This window comes from Dermacentor silvarum, chromosome 9, assembly GCF_013339745.2.
Source record: "Dermacentor silvarum isolate Dsil-2018 chromosome 9, BIME_Dsil_1.4, whole genome shotgun sequence".
Lineage (NCBI taxonomy): Eukaryota > Metazoa > Arthropoda > Arachnida > Ixodida > Ixodidae > Dermacentor > Dermacentor silvarum.
This window is the reverse complement of record NC_051162.1, coordinates 109,394,242-109,400,355: the sequence shown is the minus strand read 5'-3', so window position 1 is coordinate 109,400,355 and position 6,114 is coordinate 109,394,242.

The following is a 6,114-nucleotide window of genomic DNA, read 5'->3' as shown; positions in this document are numbered from 1 at the left end:
CAGCCGAATGTGTGTGTACACCTCATTAAGAAACACAAAGACGTTACAAATAATTGCGAAATACTTTAATGAACCGTCGGAATGAACCCAGTGAAAAACACCGGGGCATCACATTTCAGCTTCGCTGGTTAACCATGTGTACGGAGTGTCATGGCGGTGATTTTGTTTCTTATAGAAAAACGCGTGCTTTTTGAAAGGAGAGCGAGCTAGAAGGTTATAAATTTTAAGCAGGTTAATTGTAATTTTCTAAAATAATAATAATAAATCAGTAAATTATGTAGCTATTCTCCTTGTGTCACCAAGAAACTCGCATGCGGCCCGGCATACGTTCCTGTGGCTAATACCAAATGTAGGTGCCCCAAAGGATATTATGTTTTTGGTGTTCATTAAAGCAATGCCTAATTTCCGGAATAGAATTCAGTAGTACTTCTCTCTATGGATTGCGAATTGGTAGCACGTTAAAACAAGTCGCAGTTTCGCCCGGAAGGCACAGCATCAATAGCAAATTTACTAGTAGAGTATACGGAGCAAGGATAGTAGTTTTATGGGCTGCATCAACTTGGACACGTTCGCTTACTAACTGAATTAACAAGTATGGTGTCAGCGCATCAAGCAAACATCAGTAGATCACACTCGAAGACCGCAGACAAGCGCTGTCAAAACGTTGGCGGGAGCAAGCACGGCAGGAGCAGTGAGCGAAGGTTCGTGTGATCTATCGCTTCAACGGAAACTGAGCGGCGAATGCACAGCGCATACAAAGGTCAGAGCCGTGTGGAGATCGCTTTCAAGATACGGTGCGCGTGACCGCCCTCAGCCACGCAAAGTACGCAGTTCCTGGCAGAGTAGAAGCCGCGCACCCTCCCTCTTATGCTGCCTTTTCGGTTTCCTATTTCGTGTGGGAGATTGAGCCGCCAGTTCCCCTTGCGGCCGGTCGTGAGATACGCATACAAACGACGCCTCCGCTCGCTCCCTCACATCCCCGAACGGCCTTTCGCACGACCGGAGACGCCGTGTTTTCTCTCCGCCGTGCGTTCGCTATCCGTGATAGCGCGCTGTCACTCGCACGCTTCCGCTCGAGCATACGGCGCACGGCGAAAATTTTATCTATACGGAACCTCACGGCGACGGCGACTACGACGACGACGGCGACGGCAGAAATCCGGTGGAAGTGTCCATATATATATAATTGCTATCGCAATAAAATTAAGAATTTAGCAAGGAAATCGTCCTGATTCAATTATGTACCCCACAACAGCTGCACCAACATCCCTATGACAATTTCCGAGAAAAGAGGCACCAAAAGGTAGACTATTGGGTATCGTAATATTTAATCCAGCACTGTTAAATTTTTTTTCTAAAGCACCAGTCTCCTAGCGGACTTCTTCCTTCTTTTCTTCTAGCGGTGTTCTCCAATTTCCCCCTCGCTCCTTCTAGGACACGTCAGCCTTCTTGCTCCTCCTTCTTCTCTCTCTTCTTTTTCTTCTTCTACTTCCGCTCATGACAGTCGCTGAGACTGCAATTACAATACTACAACTCACATCCTCAGCGACAGCTCCCTCAGAGTAAGTGATGGAAGTCTCCGAGGTCATGCTTTTGTTGGGAGCAACAGCCGGAAGCTCGTCACAGATGCATACTTTTGTACACGACCTGTTTTTTTCTGTCAAGCTGCTCTCCAATTTGCGCCGGTTTTAAGATTTCTGCTAGGTTTCACAGGAGGAACGATTCTTGGCAATGGCCGTTTGCGTTATCATTACGTCTGCGTTCGTGTGTCTGAGACAAAACGTCAAGTCATGGACAACTTAACGGTACATAAAATGCTTACTTTGAGTTCGTATAAGAGTCCTTTGACTTTTCTAAAACTGGTTGTAGATTTGGTGTTCAACCTGCAATGCAACTCCTAATTGATTCACTTCGAACATCGCCAAGCTGTGGATGCATGCAAAGCTAATCCGCGCCATCTGCAGAGAATATCGGGGCTGGCACATCAGGCCAGTTCATGCCAGCTCACCATTTCATTTGTCGCCTTCGATAAACTCCATGCAAACTTATTCACATTCCGCTTCTCTCTGCATTTTCTTGTTCACCCTAACCTTTACATTGAATTTTTAATGCGATACCTGTCATGCAAATTATTTTGACGAGTACAAATGAGCGTATAAAAGCGCCACTGTTTACTTCCAGTTGACATGCCCCCATCAATGGGCAAACTACAGGGTGAACGCAGCTTCAGAGCAGTTCACTGCTATGACTGCGCTGTTATTAACTGCAACCCAATTGCCGCTCAAATCTGCACTATTTGGCTTTTTGCGAACATCTGCACTAACAGATGCCTGGTCACATGTTAAATGAAAACAGTATATTTGCTGCTTTCATTTTTCCCTACGCAGAAGCCTTGGGAAGCAGTGATAAAAAGTACATTCAAGTGTTTGGATTGCGTCACTTAGGTCGCGTTTCTTAAAGCTATTTAGTCTGCAAGCGACGAGAAGCAAGGCACATTGGGGCTGTTGTTTTTTTCACACGGTTTGTTGGCTTTCTTGCAGGCCTCACCAAGTGGTCAACGGTAAGTATGTTCTAAATTTCGTGGGAGGGTAGTACTTGCTTAACGGTGCTTAGAAAAACTCGAAATATAGCAAAAAAACATTTGGGAGAATAGTTCGCCATGAACAGCGTCAGAGGGAAAAAATCGTTTATGGCCTACACTCTAAGCAGACAGGCCTTTATGGATAGACCCGTTGTCTCGCACGCAATAATGTCCGGTGTGTTTGTTAAAATGTTCCAGTTGGCAGCCATCTGCTAGCTCCTTCTATTCTTAAGCTAAAATGAAAGTTCAGTTTCTATACAATACTCTTTAGAAATGAGGAAAGGTTCTGGTTTGAAGCTATACATGCGTAGTTGGCGCACTAGCACTCGGCGGTGCACTCGCTGTTAAATTTCTACTTTTGCGTGTGCTCTTCTGAGTGCTGCTCATTTGTACAATAGATTCTCAAGTTAAGACTGCGCTTTGGAAGAGGAAGCATTACCTGGTAAGGCCCTTACTGAATACAATCGACTATAAAAATTTGTTGGAGGAGAATGCATTATTGTTACGCTGATGAGTGTTCTGGGTGTTACAAAAAGAAAGAAGGAAAAGACATGGCTTTAAGTAAGCCATAGTTCTTTTTGTTTTAAATCATGGCGAGGTTCAGAAAATCGAACTATCGAGCAAACTGAGCATATGCTCTACGAAAATAGTTCTGACAGTTTTGTAAACCTTGCCGATAGCGCCGTGTATGAGGCACAAAACACAAATCTTATGCATCACTCTGCAGATAAACAATACGAAAATTTTACTCACGCCCAACAACTGTTACATCATATACCGTCATTTCAAGTGGACTTGCGTATACAGTTTACAAATTTGTGATGTGTGTCCCAAATACAAAGCTACGAGGATTGTCCTCGATTTTTGACAAGTTTTCGTATATATTGACGCCCCAATCAAATTTGTTTTTTGTAATTGATTTCATTTTCACCGGCACTGACCGACATTCACACTTCCAATTTTTCCACCTTAACTGACGGTAAAAAGCTTTGAAGCCCTGTAAAAAACATTACCAAGAGTCAGTTCTCCGTGTGCAGTTTACTACAGTACTTGATTTTGTGAACTATATTTTTGCTTTCGGTATTCAAGATATGTATGTGTGTCATGATATCGTGACAGACTGGCACGCACCGTTCTTGTAACTACCGCTGTTTGTACTGCAAGGGCGGGCAGTATAAACGAGCTCAGCACTCACGCTTTTTTTTTTTGAGTCAGTATATTTGGTTTTACTTATGCACAATATCAGTAGAATTTGCTGTTTCATTGTGTCACAATAACGTCACTGACACGAGGTCCGGCGTTTCGAGACGCATACTTTAGGATCACAATGAGAATGACTTCTCCAGAGTGCAAGCTTTCTACTTGCTGAAGTCGACTTTTTAACAGCGACAAACTTTTGGTAATGCTTATAGAACCTTGATAACACGTGTCATTGCTCCTCCACACTTCCATATGCTACAAAATATAGTCAAGCCGATTTCACTCATCTCTGCGAAGAACGCTTCTGTTCTCCCGTGTTCCCGAAGCGAGTTCTTCGACCTGCTGTATTGCGCTGTAAGTGGAAGACGTTTTTTTAGGTGGCCGCATGTCAACGCGGAATGGGTGAGCCCACCGTTCTGATCGTGGTCGCCGCCGCAAAGACAGGGACCACCATCGCGAACTGCGAGAGTATGAGGCAGTCGACTCGGGCCAGCTAAACGTCAGTGGATACCTCGACCTCCGTAGCGGGCACGGGTACCTCACGTGAGAAGTCGGACCAATATGACGATAATTGTGAACGCCATATATAAGAATACCCGGTTTATTTGGCACTAGAGGCAACAGACTCACGTTTTCAAGGTAAATAGCGACGCAATTTTGAGCCACATAGAAAGTCGCCATAAAGGCTCATTCACACTAGGTCGACACGACACCGGTTTTGGTCTGCCGACTGTTGGCGACAGCGTTTTCCTTCCTTGAAACCGTTGGCCACAGCGTTTTCCGTCCTGTAAACTGCTGTCGCGAACAATCGGCAGGCCAAAATCGGTGTCGTGTCGGCCTAGTGTAAAAGAGCCATATGAGGTGCAGAGATAGTTGACCTTAAAGTGCACGGAGGCATTCCGACACCTGACGGAATCACTCCTGTATCCCCTGTGTTGTGTTGATAACCCCATCCGATTCCCGAAGATTGTTATTGCCATCATTTCCCGTTTGAATCATTTAAATATCGCCGAGTAAACGCTTTCCTTACGCAATACATTGTGCGATACAAAAGTATAAACTTGGCGCCCAAACGCTTTCGGTAGCTAAGTTGATAAGTCAAAAAGCTGATTTTAGAGTTCAAAGCCCTCATGCAGTCCTTGGAAATACAGCACGCTTATCGATGGTATCATAGCGGAAGGCCACGTTTTGTGTTTTGACAAAATCACACGAACCCTAAGTGCCTGGGCTTGTGTATCTTGGTTTTCCGTTTCCCCTCTACAACGCACTTATTTGTAGTCACGTGTCTTTTAAAATTTCTGTAATTGTTTCGTCAGACGCAATGCATTGCCCATTGACATGCTGCACCCTCAGGGCTTCGGCCAAACGGAATAGATCAACCGAGGCGGAGACACAGGATAAGCGTTTGACAGCAGCACGGTCACATACATGGTCTCGGCGATGAGCTTAACGTCGGCATCCTACGACAACGGTGTGAACAGCTACTGGGGCGAAGCCTACGGGATGCTACGGCCCTGCAGGTGAGAGCGCTATTTTCTGGCAGTTATGTAGTGACTTCATCCCATTAACCTCTAGCGCACTTTTCCGTTCGTATATTTGCCGAAGTGCCGCTCAGTTCCACTTTATCAAACGTACCCATAATGGCGATGACAGTAAACGTGCCCGTCACGCCTGCAACCAAAGGTTCCATCACCATGCAGCGCAACCTGCAGTAAACGTCACAGTGGCTGTGAATGGACATGACGTGAACTGCGCAAACGTAATAAAGCAGTATGACCTCGAATTCAACATTCTTGTTTACTATAAATGTGAGCACTGCGTGTATCCTCCGTTTCATGCAGTTTCGACGCCGGCTTCTTTTGTCTCACTCACTGCAAATCAATTTCCAGCCGTGTCGACTTTCACTTGTCTTTCACGACAAAAAACGAAGCTGGTGCATTTAGGAAATTATCTACAAGAAGCGGATTAAATTTTGCATGCGCTCAAGCACGGCGGCACGGGAAGCTCGTTCCTTCGGATATTTTGTGACCGTTCTGGGGCTTTGGTGGATTTTATTGAGCGGAGCGTGAAGGTATGTCTACTTGGCTTCGTCGCCTTTGCAGCCATACTCACTGCGCGTCTCTAGAGACGTCACCCGCGTTGCGGTGGACACGCGTATGCATCAATCTCGCGTCCATATGACTGCGGCCTTAATAAAGAAAAAAGGAACACCCTATATACCACCTATTCAATTTAGAGTGCAAAAACTTAGGGTACACTTTCTCCGCAACTTATTCGACTTAGCTAATAATTGGCAGCAGTATATTCAGCGTATCTATTTCTTAAGGTACATT